The sequence below is a fragment of the Agelaius tricolor genome, unplaced genomic scaffold (genome assembly GCF_023055355.1).
Source record: "Agelaius tricolor isolate 1412-34295 unplaced genomic scaffold, bAgeTri1.0.p SCAF_12, whole genome shotgun sequence".
Lineage (NCBI taxonomy): Eukaryota > Metazoa > Chordata > Aves > Passeriformes > Icteridae > Agelaius > Agelaius tricolor.
The window spans coordinates 13071902-13088766 of NW_027269272.1; positions in this window are offsets into that span (position 1 = coordinate 13071902).

The following is a 16865-nucleotide window of genomic DNA, read 5'->3' on the forward strand; positions in this document are numbered from 1 at the left end:
AATCCACTGGAAATATATAAAGCAGCTTCCATACCAAATCTTGACAAAGGAGAAAGAGAGGCTTTGGCATGGGGTTTGTCTCTTTGGGGAGTTTTGGGGGAGCAGGGTTTTGGTTTTGTCAAGGTTTTTTGGTTTTTTTTTAAGTATATTTCTGTTGCACTGAGTTTTAAAGTTTTTTTAATAATCTCTAAAATCTTGTTATGAAAATATAGCCTTTGAGGGGCTGTGGGCACTGCCACTAAGCCTCATGCATGTCCTGGTTTCCTACCAGTTCTGAAACAGCTGCACGAAGCAATTAGTCCAAAAAAACTGAATTCATCCCCAGACCCAAATGTTTCAATTTTAGTCACATTAAACAGGTTTTAGAATAAAAAGCAGAGAAGTGTGGCCATCAAGACTTATGTAAGCAGAACGTGATTTAAGCAAAAAATAAGGCCAGGAAGGAGCAGCATAAAAGACCTGAATACCTTGCACCAAAATCAGCCCAGGACTGAGCCAAATCTATTCTCAAGCACAGCAAGGGAGGATGACCAGGAGACTGCCCTGAAACAGCCTCTGTGAACTGAATCACCAGCATGCACACACCCAGCCCAGCACAGCATCTGCTGCCAGATCCCACCTTCCCTCCAGCAAACACATTCCAGTCAAGGTGCAGTACAGATTTATTTACATTACAATGCCTGCCCAAAGGTTCATTTTGCTAGTTCCACCCCTGGGAAACATGAGCCAACATTGCCAGGTGACTCTAGCAGGCTGCTGGGGTGACTGTTCACAGCTTACACAGAGCAGCTCAGAGCTGGTGACCCAAAGCTGAACAGTTCTGTGCTCACCGAGAGCACAGGAGGGGATCAGTCCTGACACTCACATGCAGGCCACATTCTAAGATTTTTCGAAATCCAAGCTATTCCAAGATTATTCATTGATCTTCTCCACATTTTCAAAAAACTACCATTCAATATTCTGATTCTAAATTCAAACTAAATAAAACAATTTTTTTTACTTTTTGAGGGAAGGAAGAAAAGATAAATAGATAAGACATCCATAAGATTTAATGGCATAATGGTAACTCTATTAGGACAGCAAAATTAATTTCAGTTTCCCTGAGGTATCTTATTTTAATTAACAAATCCATGATCCTGCTCTATTAATTAGCATACTGAAAGAATAATAAGTTTTAGAAGAGCTTAGTTGTGATAAAGCTTTTCATCCCCTAAAAAATAACAAAAGGAACTAAGAACCTCAATCCAATTTGTTTTCTACGTTTAGTATCAATGTTTTGAAATTCTACCCAATAGTACAGCATAACTATGAGTGTTTTCTTTTAATCTGAAAATGTTTTGGTTTTGCATTTTAGACATTCTACCTACTGAAGGCATGGGAGTGGCCCACTAAGTAATCCTTGCAGGATTCCAGGTAATTTTATTTTTCATATTATTTCCTATTGATAACCAATAGGGGAAACACATAGAATTTATTACAATCCTTATCTACTGTGGATTTTCCAGAAAAATAATGCAATAACAATTATCCAACTGTTAGTATCCCAACTGGGTCAAACAAACCCCAAGGAACTTATCTGGCACACCAAGCTACACAGTAAGAGTTTTGTGCCTCAGTTTGCCAGGACCATTCAGTGGGCACCAAGCAGCCACTTTACTACTGGTCCAATCACCCATTTTTATAGACATGTTCATGCATTAGTCTGCTTAAAGCAGATCTGGAAACCTGATTCTTTTTTCCAGGTTTGTTTTATGTTCCTCTCTTCCTGTATCACAGTCAATTACTGGCAAAATTAAAAAAAAATAAAAAAACAACCAAAACCACAACAAGTTTTTCATTTGCTCTTGATCCCAAAAGCAACAAATCTGTACTTTTGATTCCTGCAAATCACTTTGCAGATTGCCTGTTATACCAAGTAAAAGAGGAAAATGTTAGCAAATCACCAGTGTGATTAGGTAAGCAAAAAACCTAAGGAGAAAACTTGTGCATACATGAAAATGTCGAGATGCTCAGAACTTCAGAACTGCTTGTCCTGCAAAGACAGGCTGCTTCTTTGACCCAGCACCATCTGTAAAACAAATGAGAGCAAAAGTGAACACTAGGAGGTTGCATGTGCACAATTTTTCTAATAAGTATGTCTTGACAGCATTTTGCTTTCAAACTCCCAGGTTGAATCTTTTCAATGTTTTACAGAAGTACAGAACCCGAAACAGGTACTGTGTAACAGAAAGAAAATTACTAAGAATAGAGTTTGTAGAAATAGGTGAATTACTTAAAAGTATGTGTTGTAATGGAAAAGCCGTGCGACCTTCCCCAGCACGTCTGCCAAGGCTGCACATTCCCCTCTCCTCCAGCACTCACAGAGAGGGGAATGGCAGGAGCTGCTCTATTCCCATTACAAGATGCTCTGGTAGGAAGCTGGTCCTGCTGTCTCCCCATCTCAGCTCCCTCAGGACTGATCAGCTCTGCTGTACATCCCACGAGATGCCAAAGTGACACCCTGGTGCTCCCCTGCCTCTGATGTATGCAGGAAAATGACAGATACTGTCTCAGATATTGTCTCTAAGGACCTCACAACCACGGACAGTTCATTGTCATAGACAACAACTTCTTGCAAGGCTGTCTAAATACTTCAGCTTTGTTTGCTTTATTTTTATTTTCACCTCCTTTTCATCACCATGTGGTCCATTGAGGAAGCCTAATTAGCATGTCCCTCTCATATCTTTGTTTTTTCTTCAGGCACCTAATAGCAATTATTGTCTGTGCTTATTTCCTACTGTTTATGTCCCAGGCATGTTAAAGAAGGATGATTGTCAGCAGAATTATTAACATGCCTTATCATCACTTTATTATGCATCTTTTTGAAAGGCTTTGTAATGTGTTTGGCAGTTCACTCAGAAAAATACAGAAGTTTAGAGAAACTTTCCCTTCCACACAAGAAAACAGGGCAGTGCTTTCAGAGATTCATTGCTCTAAAATTTTATCTTCTGAGAAGAATCTGAATCTTGGAAGACTGAGACCACAGAAGCAGGGAATATCCTTATTTCATATTTTATGTATTTTAATTAGGGCTTCTACATCTCAGGATTGATATTTTTGCTGTAGTGGGGACTGGCACAGATTGATTTTTTAAAGTAATTTTTCATTAATAGGAGTACTAAATTAATGCTTAATAATAGACTAAATAACATCTTAATTAGCCTGTGTTTGCCAGCTCTTATACTTCTTGAGTATCAGGTAATACAGAACCAGATACAGAACTCCAAGTCCCAGATTTGTTCAAAATAATCCCCCTCCTGCTAAACACACACACACCCTTTTTATGTAGTAATTATACTATTTTACTCTGATACTTACAGTTTGAATACAGTAGAAAGCCAGGGAGAGACTTGGCATGTCAAAACCAGAAAATGTATTAATTATAGCAGCAAGAAATGAGAATAATGAAATACTGGAAGAAATTCTACTCTTGTTTATTGCAGCACCATAGTTTGTTCTGGTGACTAGAATATGAGTGTGGCATATATATATATATATATATATATATATATACACACACACACACATATATATATATACACAGAACTATACATTACATTTTATGGACTCCAACATTTGGTTAATGGTTACTAAATCTGGCATTTACAGAGACATTAGAAAAGATGGTATTTATTTGCAATTTTATTTCCCTCAGAGTGAAACATGGAATCTATACAGCTGTACAATGAAGATGATTAGAATTGCCAGAAATGAAGGCCTCCTGGGAAAAAAAAATATCAGTAGCATAGTTTAACTACATGAACCATAATTGCATTATTAGCTCTGCTGTGCTCTACCACAGGAAAGCTAATGACATGATTCTGAAGAAGCTTTATAGATTATGGAAAACTATATAACCTCTTGCTCTCCCATTGACAACACAACTCATTTGAGATCCCTGTCATTAAGGGAAGGAAAACTGTCTCATTTTTCACAAACCCTGTGAATATGTCTTTCCATGGATTTTAAACTTTAACTGTATATATGCCCATGGATCGGTAGCTGAAATAACAAATAACCACTTGTACAACCTTATCCATGGCAATTTTAGCTGGGAAATGTATTTTCAGTCCCAGTCCAACACATGATGACTGTTGCAGACGGAGTGAGGAAGAGGCATTCCCTGCTCCAGGTATGGACTTGGCAGCACCTGGAAGGTAGCAAGAGGATCATGATCATAATAATTATTATATTATTATGTATTATTATTATCATCATATTATCATAAACTGACAGCAGAAGGAATTGTCTGTGGCTTTTCAGAGTTCTGATTGTACTTACTGTTTAATCAGTCTGCATACCGTTTACTAGCAGGTGTCCATTTTAAAAGCAGAAGACCAAAATAATTTTCATTAAGTTCTAACATACAACAGTTATTGCCAGTGAGTGACTCCCACTTTGTCCTTCCCAGCCTCCAGGTTGCAAACACATAAATACATGATAACCATGACTTTTTCAGTAATTACTGAAATAGAAATGCATAATCAAGGTTACTAAGTCTTGAAACACAAAAAGATCCAAGACACAATCTTCAAACACTGGGGCTGGGAGACATCTCCTCCATCACGTGACACAAAACCAACTTGCTGGAGTGTTTCACTTGAACACATTTGCTCCAGGACTCCTTGGAGACCTGCAACAACCCTCAGGGAGCCTTTCTCACTTTGTGTGTGCACTGATAGACACCTGTGGGTCTCCCCTGAGTTCCCCACCATACAAGGATCAGCTGGTTTTTTTTCACTGGGAAGGCTTAAAAGTGAATTTGTGACCTCTGTGGGAACTGAAAGAGAACCAGCCTTGGGGCTTTTCCAAATCCACAGCTCAAAGGTGGGCACAATCCATTTAGTCCAGTTTAGGTCTTGGATCACTGCACCCTCCAGGTCAGGGCAGCCCAGCTGGGCACTGAGAGCTGGATGAGTATGACAATAGCCTTCCCCTACAGGGCTTGGACGGGCAGGTTTGCTCCTCTGCTGGCTCTGGGGCGCTGCTCCTGCCCTCACTGGCACCACAGAGGGACCGAGGGCACAAGGGGCAAGGCTTGCCTTTCAACGGGACATGGGCTAGCAGGGTAAAAAACCAGCACTAATTTATCAGCAAAGTGTCCTGTCACTATTTCCACATCATCTCCTTCATAACTCACTGCTGGGGTGATCCCCACTCCACAAACCTGCTGCGCCCAAGAGAGTGAAGGAAACCCTGCAGCAAGGGAATTCCGAGGGGACATTGCATCCGCAGCCCACGGCGGAGGAGAGCGCTGCGTGCCCGTGCCCGGTGCCCAGCACTGTCCCTGGTGCCCGTACCCGGTGCCCAGCACTGTCCCCGGTGCCCAGCACTGTCCCCGGTGCCCGGCACTGTCCCTGGTGCCCGTGCCCGGTGTGCCCGGCACTATCCCCGGCGCCTGTGCATGCCCCCGGTGCCCGTGCCCGGTGCTGTCCGTCCCGCTCCATGTGCGGGAGGATGTCGGTCCCGCTCCATGTGCGGGAGGATGTTGTGTCGGTCCCGCTCCATGTGCGGGAGGATGTTGTGTCGGTCCCGCTCCACGTGCGGGAGGATGTTGTGTCGGTCCCGCTCCACGTGCGGGAGGATGTTGTGTCGGTCCCGCTCCATGTGCGGGAGGATGTTGTGTCGGTCCCGTTCCATGTGCGGGACGATGTTGCCATCCAGCGGCCGCTCCCTCCCTTACAGGGCGCTCGCTCCCTCCGCGCCGCCGCTGCCCGGGCCATTCCCCACCCAGGGCAGAACTCAGCTGCCTCCACATCACTCCTGATCCCAAGCGCTTTCCATCTCCAAAAAAGAGGAGGAAATTCAAAGCATCTAAATCGATTATCTGACCTATTTATTGATAAAATCCAGCCAGGTGTTTTTGCCTCTCTAGCTGAGGAGCAGAACATATAATTCTGATTCTGCTAAGAGAAGGTATGTAGGAAAGCATTGCCCTTTAAGCTGTTGTACATACTGCCTTACAAACCATAGGGGGCATTATGTTACCATGGTTTGTTCTTCTCGTTTATCAAATTTAAATTATATTCTGCTATTGTCATATTCAGCCAGCTCTCAAAATCCCTGTCTTTACACCAATGCAAGAAATAAATGCAGAAAAATATGTTCTACGTAGTCTGCTGTTTCAAAAGTCCTTTTCAGGACATTCAAAGCATGGGATTATGTGTGTTCTTATCTGCAACTTCATTTAGATCCATTTACATGCTCTGAAATGTGCAGGTTAATCTGTAAAGTGTCATTAATCTGTTACTGAGTGAATGTACAAAGAAAGCAATGGACTAACCTTCAGGAAGAGATGAAAAAGGTCATTTAACACTCCTGGGCTCTGCACAGCATGGAAGTATTCCCTCATTGTTTACTGGAGAGGAAATGCAACTGCAGGTTGCACAAACTAACAGGTCTCTAAACAGTGCCTTCCACAACCCTCTCCCAGTCTGCGCCCAGCTCAGCTCCCAGGGCCGGTGCCAGGTGTCCATGGAGGGAGGGTGAAGTGCTCATGGCTTCAGGTGCTCCCAAAGCACAATTTATAACTTTTGCATGTTTGCTGCAGTAAGAAGGTTTGAGGATCCTGCAAATAGCAGAAATAAAGGTAATTTCAAAACTGGCTCATAATTTTTGCTCATAGGAATTATCTTTCAGGCAACAAGATGGAAAACTTTAAAGCACAGAAGTCACTGTGATTTATTTTGGTATAAAAAGCAGGTGTAAATTAGCAGGTTTGTGTTGAATCTAAACTTATTTTGAACTTTAGTCTGACAGGAAAAGTTTAATTGAAGAACAGATCCTCATCTTGTTTCCTTTACTAAGAAATATAGAAAAAAGAAAAAGCAGATTTTGTAGATTTTTTAACAATATTTAGACCACTTCAGAATGCATACCAACCTCTTAGGGTGAGATCTGATACCCTCTATGGTATCAAGAGATCTTCCCAGTTCCTTGTTCAAATAAAGGCTTGCCAAAAAAAAAAAAAAACACCAGAAGTAATGGACAAAACCTGAAGTATTAGGTTGTAAAATGGCATTGAGGCTTGGGTTTTGCAAGGGAAAAAAATGAAATATCAGCCAATATTATTAAGAATCTTTAGGAAATTTCAAGTTTTTAGTATTCATAAATTCACTGCTTATTATAGACTGCGATCCAGAGAAGAAGGATAATATGATGAGAAAGGCAGGAACATTTTGTGGTAAAATGTATTTTTCTGAACAACTAACAATTTGATACTAAGGTGGTTCTCCAGAACTGCCCTCTGTGTTTAATTCTGAAAGAGCTGGCATTTCATCATGCCATCCAGTTTCTCTCCCCTTCCTTTCAGCACAGAGATCCCTCAGATGCAGAAATGATGCACTGATGTTTCTTGGTCTCACATCTCAGCCACTCAATGCTGCCAGAAAACTTCTGCTGCAGAGAACAAAGCCAGCTGCACCTGTCTAATAACAGAAACAGTGCCTGAAATCTCCCAGAGAAGGAAGGGTGGGTGTGCAGGGACAGCAGCCACCATGGGTTGGACAGCTCACAGCACAGGACAGTGATGCAGCACTGACCAGGCAGCAGCAGACATCCTCTAGTGCAGGAAGAGAGCCAGGAGCATTGGGAAAGTGCTGCTTGTGCTGCTCAAAGTGACTGAACAAGGAGAGAGTTCAGTGCTCCTGACACCTACAGAAACACCAGCCAGAGAGAGACAGGGAGATGGGGCCATCTGATAGTATTAGTAGAATACTTGCCTAATTACAGAGAGCCTGTGGCAGTTGCAGGTGGAGATTTATCCATAGGTTTCCTATTCCTCTGAATGGAAAGTATTTATCCCTAGGTCTCCCATTCCTCTGAATGGAAAGCAGAGGGGCTGGGCTCTTGGCATCCCGTATAATGGCAGACACTTCAAGCAACCACCATGCCCTGGGCCCCATTTTAATTTTGGGGAAAGGATATGGACTCAGCTAGTGCCAGTTTTAGGGCTGTATTCTTTATTTTCAGAGACGCCACAGGACAAAGAGGAGATGAGCAAGGAACTCAAAGTTCCTAGGACTGTTGGCTATGGCACACCTGGTTTCTGGAATTTTCCCTTAAGATGTATTCCCTATTGAGTGTTTTTTACATGAGATGGTAAAAGAGATCTGTGCCATTTAAAATTCAGGACTCTAAAATACCAGCAAGTGCAAAGACAACTGTTGGTAGTTTGAAATAATAATATATGTCTACAAAAGCCTTCTTTGTTATTTTATTTATGCCTCAATTATATCACTTCTAAAAACACAGTTTGGAAAGAAGGGCACAGCTCAGTGCATATCCTTTCACCTCCTTCATGCATATGAGTACACAAAATTCACCTCAGGGTCAGAAATCAAATGGTTATTATGGCTTCAGAAGGAACATCACACATGCCGTGCTCTGTGGTATCTCACAATACAGTCTCTTCATCTCCTCAGTTACCATCCACTCTTTATTAATAAGCAGTGAGCTCAAACAGAACAAAGCTTTAATCCTATACTTCTTTTGAGGAGGATGGTGTGCTATCCTCACTTGTTACAGCCTTCTCTTAGTGGTATCCACATACCATACACTTACAGTGATATTTACTTTCTTTTCATTTCCATTTAAGAGTATATTTTTCCACATCTTCCCCAGTGTATTTTAATCACTTGTTGAGCAATGCTATCACAGTCTGACTGCCTTGGTGTTACCATGCTTGGTGAGCTGCCAGAGCTTCCAGCAATAACAAAAGCCAGTTGCAGCCATTCCTATTATTCTGGCTGCCACTAGGAAAAGCTGGCAGGCTCACGTTGTCACTTTTGCAGCTGGGTGGCATATATGAGGTGTGTTTCATGTTTTCACAGCACTAGCTTGCATCACAGGAAAGCAAAAAACTTAAATTTTAATTGGAATGATCACAGGTATCATTCTTGCCACTGTATATGTTAAGTTAATGAACTCAGGGAGATCCACTTGAACACCTCATTGCCATCAGCCCAATTCATTACAAACCTTATGCCTCATTTACATGGGTTCCTGGGTTCTTTTACTGGGGATGGGGAATATGCATCCACTGTTAGCAGCTCAACTTTCTTTCTCCCACTCACAAATTTTTACTTCTGACAGTCTGATGTAACAGGGGAACCAAAGAAGCATAAAAAGAATATACAGGACCTTAAATCAGTACTGTACAGTCAGGACTGGATGCTAAATATGAAGGAGGCATACAATAAGGTTTTAAAAAACTGTTCTTTTTTTTTTTGTTTTTTTTTTTTTTTTTTTTTTTTTTTGTTTGTTTGTTTGTTTTTGTTTTTGTTTTGGGTTTTTTTTTGTGGTGTGGGGTGGGAAGGTTTGCTTGGTTTTGGGTTTTCTGATTCTTTTACCTGTATATTTGTCATGGGAGAGTGAGGCAGCTTTTCCTACCATTCAGCAGGACTCTGTAATTGTGCTTTCCAGCACACTCCATGCACAGGAGGGAGGGCTCCTACCTTGCAGTTTTGGTTCTTGTTTCCCTGCCCCCATTCTCCTTAAAGCTCATCTTGATTTAAAAAGAAAATAATCACAGCTGGTTTAGAGTTAAAATTAGCTTGAAGGAAAATGGAGCATCTCAAAAAGAAAAAAGGAAAAACCACAGAAAAGTCACGCTCCCTACGGCTTTGTCTGAACAATCCCTTCTGTGAGTTGACTTAGGAACTCTCCCATCTCATTTTACTGTTGTGCCATATATAGGAAGCTACTTCTGAATGAGAACACACCTGTGTATTTTTATTTACTGTTACCACTTCAGAGCTTGTGTAAGGCCATTCCAGGGACAGGAGCAATGCTCTTTCTCTACCTGCTGCTTTTCCTTGGAGTTGTCAACCAGTCCACCTAGAAACTCTGCTCTTGCATAACTTACTTCTTTACTTCATTCATTTTTCTTTTTTTTTATGAAGCCAGAAAACAGCTAAGATTTTGTAGCTTTCAGAATTTTTACATATGCTTCTTAAAAGTGAGCATTCAAAAAATACAACGGTGGAGAAACTCAAAGCTCCAAGGGCAAATTTTTTGAAAGATCAGTTCCAGGGAAGCATGCACAAAGTACAAAAACCTCCAATTTCGAGGTCTCTTTCATCAGAAAGCCTGACTCAAGCCCATGGTGTGACAGCAGGTAGCCCATGCAGTGCTCCTTAGTAAGTCTGTCTGGGAATGATGAGTAGAACGTACAGATCCTGATGACAGCATGCCTCCAGTAAACAGCTCATGTTAAATAAAGCTGGCAACTGCAAATCAGCCAAAGAATATTTTGTTCCCAAATCCAAGAATTTTCCTTCTAGTTTAGTCAACTCAGGCATTACCTTCTGATTTGCACATAGCCTTGTGATATCACTTTCTCCTCACTAGCCATTAATACATTAAAAATGGGCAATTGCAATTAAGATCATCAAAATTCCCATTACAATATGGATCACATCTTTCTGTTCTGAGGATGAACAAACTGAAAAACCGAGAAGCATTAGAAGACCTCAAGCTCTTATCACAACTCCCAATCTATATGAAAGCTGAAAAATTTGTCGTGGGAGAAAAATATATTCTCTGGTGGAAGGCAGTGCAGCCTGTGACACTGCAGGGCTGAGAGCATGTATCTGTGCCCATGCAGGAGGCAAGTGCTGAACAGAACCCTGAGATATCTGAATGAACACCACAGACACTGTGCCAATACCCAAACCTCAGCTGCTGTCAAGTGCTCTGTCATCCTGAAAGTGACTCAGGCAATCTCGAAGGATAGAGATTTTGCCATATTTTGACTTCTGCTAATCTTACCAGTGAGGCAACACCAATGTTTAATTCTCAAAAATTTCTTATCTGCCCACTCTTGCCCCCTTTGCAAGTGTTCTACAATGAGAAGATGAGAATATTACTTGGCTGTAAGAGAGTGGGTGGATAAGAGTAAAAAAAAAATATTAAAATGGATGATGTGAATAATTAAAACCACTTTTCTATCTAGTGAAGGGACAGAAAGCAGCAAGATGAAAGTGAAGTCGCTTGTTTTATGAGTCGCCTGGCCAATCAATACCATCCGTCAGCAGCAACTGTATAAACACATCCCCTGAGCAGAGCCTTTGTAGAGCCACCTGCACCCTGCTCCACACTGAACCTCAGTGACATTTCAAACATTCTCACGAGAAGTTTGCTGCAGCACAACATACTGCGGGGTGAGCAAATTACTGGAACATATGCACTGGTTGTTTAGGATTTTCAAGCAGGGATTTGAGTTGTTGGGAGTTTTTCTAACCAGTGCTGCTTTTGAACATTTGAAACCCCGTATTCACTTCCATCCATGTCCCAAACAGATTTGACAAAACTTCTGCACACTTTGCAGCTTGACTCACAACTGCCAAATTCGCCAACCACTGTAAATCAGTTTAGCAGCAGTGAACTCAATGGAGAGGGGTGAATTCAATCTAGCTGAGGATTTAGCTATTGAATTTTATAGCAAAAAAAAAAAAGAGGCATCTTGAGCAGTTATTTATTATTGGGCTATCAGGTTTATTTGGTTTTTGCAACGACAGAATCATAGGAGTGAATTGTCACTGCAGTAAGCAGGGGGTTATACATACAATTCTCATTAACAGTAGTATTTTTCTGGGGATTTTGCAATGCCAATGCCACCTAATCATTCCTAGATTTCATGCTCCTGCATGCACAAAGCAGAAGGAATAGGACTTAAGGAAGGTGAAGTGAAATTACTATGCCAAAAAAAAATCCCATCCTGATTTCATTACTGAACTTCACAATCCCCAAGCAATATGAATGATACTTAACAACATTTTACATTGTATTCAAGGCATTACCTTAAGCAGTCTGCTCTCAGTCTCCACGTTTGCTCTATGGGATGTTTCTTTAATATAGACTTTAAATATAAAAGGTCTATTTTGAAAGTCTATTTAAAAGTCCATCTTTACATTAAACTTCTGCCAAAAGAAAATTTATTTATTAAAGATACTATTTACTCTTCTGTTTAGGCTTGAAATCAGCAGGTGGTTTTTGATTTCTTCAATGATCAAAAAACAATAACCCACAACTGCTTTAGTACGTGTGAATAAAAGGGAAAAACCACATTGCTTCAGTCTCCTCCTCATATTTTTTCCTGGGTGCTATTTATTTTTTTTGCTCCATTCTCAAATGGTGTAGTGGTTGTCCAGAATCAGGGTAATTCAGTGTGCAAAGGCAGAACAGAAATGAGAGCTGTGGCAGGAGTGATGCATTTCCCACTAGCATTTTTACTGCCCTCTCTGCCCAGTCCTACACATGGACAGTGGTGCTGTGGATTCACCAACATTAAACTGCTTCTTCTTACACAATACTGGCAAATTCCTCACCAAAACTTTTCAATCAATTGATTCTCAGGTACTAAATAGCATTGTCACTGACAGATCCTCAAAGTAGGTGACATTACAATACCAACAGTGGCACTGGGACATGGAGGGGACAGAAACCCAAGGAGTGAACACAGGCACATCTACCAAGCTTTCATGTGAAACTTCCACTATTTCTTTATCTCAGTCATGAGACAGCATTCATTAGTCTGTTCTCCCTCTGCCATCAAGACTGGGAGAAAAGAAAAAAAAAGCACAACCAAACTGTGAAAACATTCAGAATCAATTCTGGCAAAGGAAAAGGAAAAATTTCTTCACCTGCCCTGAAAATGAAATAAGCAACGAAGTATGGCATCAAAGTTCTGTAAATGAGATCTATTATTATGATAGAAACTGCTGTAGTTTCACAAAGCAGACAAAACATTTGATAACACATCTGCTTCCTAAAAATGTGTAGTTTCACTGGAATTGAAATATTCCAAACAAAAGCTTGCACAAAGGGATATGTAGTACATCCCATATATTTCCATGGGAAATATTAAAGGAGTAAAGGGGGTTGAAGCATAAAGAGCATGACAGAAAATTCATTTTTTCCAGTAAAAGCCAAAGGAATTCATTGTCAATACAGTGAGATTCCAAAGCTCCACACAGACGAGTTAGGCAACCCTATGTGCCTTGCCTACACAAAACTTTTAGTGCAGTAACCACCTAATAATTCATTGGTAGATGTGTCAAAAAACAAACAAACAAACCCAAAACAAAACAGCCCTATAGGCAGAATATGTTAAGTCTCCTCATAAATCAGTAATTATCTTTCTCAGTGCACTTCCCAGAACAGAACAGCATTACTGGAAGCAGTGGCTAAGCAAATACCTCACATTCCAGCCTCTTTCTGACCTTACCAAAAGTATAATACAGCATAACAGTTTTGTTTGCTTTTTTTTTTTTAGATTTTTTGCTTGCAAAAATATTGTGAAAATGGCTTACTGATATTTAGAACAGCTTGTATTTTAGCTTTGGAGTCTTTGAGCAGTGGCCATCTCTTTATCTGGGACTTGGTGGTCACCTGTGCCAGCACCCAGGGGCACACATGGAGAGCCTGGATTGTTCTGCTGTGTGCTTGGATGGTAGAAACAGCACTGGCTCCAGAGAAATATTCCCCTGCAAAACCTGTTCTTAAGTTTCCACTGCAGAGCTGGGGATTTCTCAAAATCTTATGTTCTTCTAATGAAATAAAATAAGCATCAGGAAAAAGCACTGAAATATATTTTTAAACCAGAATGAATTCAAAGGTGCTGCTGTCAAGATCATACACCACGCAATACAGAAATGTGTCTTAGCTGATCACATCCCACTGTAGTATAAAATAATTTTGAAAAGGCACCTTTTTCTGTCACCTTGTCTGACAAGCTTTATGTATTTTATTTGTATGCAAGTGAATGGCAGTTTATTGTGTCCCAGGGGATGAAGTATTAATGATCATTTGCTCCCTGCTGTGTGGCCTGTCATAATTTTGAAGAAAGACCGACAGAAGTAACAACCAATCAGTCTGGTAATACTCACCTGACAGTGGCCGCTCAGTCCCTTTTAACCAAGGTCCTTTGCCAAACCCTTAGGTAATTTTCATTTTAAAAACACAATTTTTGATAGCATCTGCCGATTGCTAGATAGGAGCAGACTAAACAAACTGAATATTTCTTTTGTGCAGCTGTCAGACTCCTATCTCAGCAGGTGTTTTCTGGAAAAAAAAGACTTCCAATCTGAAAGCCCATTTTGGTCAGCAAGAATCAATCTCTAAAACATTTGGCAATTTGTTATATCAATATCTTAACATGGTGAATTCCTTACAGCATATAAGAATTAAATCCAGTTCTGACAAGTAAATAGAAGGCAGAATTTTTTAAAATGATAGTACAAAGTCAAGTGTCAAAAAATCCCACAGATTTATACAATGTGTTGTCATTCATTTCTCTCTTCTCTGCAATGCTGCCTGCTTCATTTTACCTCGAGGCTTGTGGAAAAACCCAGATAAAGACAGTTGTTACCAACTCTGACATGGAAATAACCCTACATTTTATTAGTCATTTTATATCATACGGCCTCACAGTAGATGCACTCTCAGCTATCAAAAAAAGTTTCAAGGAAATAATTTCTGAGTGTTTGCAGAGGACAGGGTACAGATGATTATGGAGAAGATTAGCAGATGTTGGTATCGACAGGCAGTTGCCATGTCCCCCACAAAAAGAGCTGTGCTCCTTTCCAAGCAACTGCTTTTCATTCCTGTTCACACAGAAACAATATGGAGTCCCAGCACCCCTGCAATCTGCCTGAAAGCTAAATACTGATATAACTGATCTGGGTGAAAAACTGCTATTGGGGAGGAGGGAAATTAAAAATATGTGTGTGTGTGTGTGTATCTACACATATTAAAAATATGTGTATGTGGTGTGTGTCAGTGACAGGTGCACATCAGCTTGAGGCAAACCCTGCCTCCTGGGTGACAGATAGGTTGTGACAAGGTGTGACACGGCTGATGGACCCTACCTGGAGGAAGCAGCATCACCCACTCCCTTCCCAGGGTGTGCTTTGGAGACCTAATGACAGCCAGTATCACTCAGGTGTTGCAGCAATAACATTTTGATGGAAATTAAATAGATACATTGCATCAAAGGCATTTGTAAAATGGCATAAGAAAGGGAAAGAGACTTGTTTGCTGCCTGCTGTTCTTTATATGCAAATCTTAATATATTACATGGCAACATACTTGCCTTGCATAGCCACATAAATGTTTTACTGTTTTATGAGATGTTTGCAATAAATGTGATTGATGATGATTTTTTTTTCATAATTGCCTATTAGAAATACACTATTTTGGTGACAAATCCTTAAGGGATATCTCAGTTTCAAAACTGAAGAGAATGAGAAGTACCTGTGCTAGGAATGGGGTGGTGCTGCTAACAAATGTCAAAAGGCACATTCAATCTGCTGGTTAATTTTACTCATACATTTCTTTAAGCTTGTTAGCATCCTTTCCAGGTTTACTGAGTTTTGCATTTCAATCAGATACAAAGATGTATAAAAATACTGCTACCGTACCTTAGGGCAGGCAAATAGCTTTAAGCTACACACACAAATAGTCACAAGGGTGAATAGCTATAATTATATTGGAGTGCATCCAAGAAACCAGCTATTCTGTTTATACTTCTTGCCTCTTTGAATTTATGTGCACTTCAAGCAAACATACTGTAAACCGATTTTAATACTAAAAATGTTGACCTTAGAATTACAGCTTCTTGACTATTTTTCATAAGGTTGCTGTTGTGCTGGAAAAGATGTAAATGTCTGGATAAAAATTTATAGCAGGAAAACTGGACCATTTGTAAAATAATCTTGGATATCACTAATAGTCACTTTAAATGCAGCAATGCTAAAGATCTTTGCCCTACAGATTTAAAGCCAAATCCTGTCCTGAGCAATTCTGAAATTGATTGAGGTGCACAAACAGAAAGAAACCAACTCTATTATGCTGAGGTAGACGGGCATTTTGAAAGCCTGGGTATCTGCAGGTTTCTTCCAGCACAAGCCACATCAGAGCGTGGAGACAGCTGCACGAATGCTCTAAAGGTCATCCATGGATTTGCACTCATTAGTGGCCCTTGTAATTTATTTGTCAGGGGTTTGGCTCCATTGTTTACTTTGGACCTCTCATATGTATTGAGGAAGTGGCAGGAAAGCAGGACTAGAGCTGTTGGCATGAAAAATATGAATTATCTTCCCAGAGTATATGCAACTATATCCCTGTTATCCATATCCTGGCCACATAAAATCAAAGCCACAGCACAGGCAAGCTTATGTTTGTGTGTGCTGCTGAGCCCACTCCCAGCCACAGCGTTGCTTTGGCTTCTGTGGGGACTTAGAGCTTTGGTTTTTGCAGCATTAAGACATGAACAATGAGAACTCTTTTTGTACCACTTTGAGTTCTAGCAAAATTGCCAGGGTTACACTACTGCTGATGAAAATGCATCATCCACTCATTAGCAGTGCCCACAAAATATCAGTAACATATCAAGGAAATCAGCTGGCAAATATAATACTCAATAAGTATGCAAATAATCACTTAGGACAGAAGAATCTTCTGCAACATTAACTGACAAAAAATTAATTTGTTACCATTTATCAAGCTTTTCAAATACATACATAGTACAATGGACTTTTTTGAGTTAAATTATAGGATAAAAATAGCAGTTGTAAGCTAGTAAATGAATGGAACCAAACCCAGGACTTTCACATCTGTGAGTTATTAGTCCCAGATTTCCATAACAATACATTTTTTTCTTCTAGGTTAATTGAATTAAGAGGAAATTTGTCCAATTTTTTGCCAAATAAATTAGATTTAATATATTAACTTGGGAAGACATCAGAGGAAATTTACTGGGTTCATTAGGCTTAGGAAATTAAGTTACAGAAAATTGTGCTTCCTTGTAATGGACTTAAGCAGTA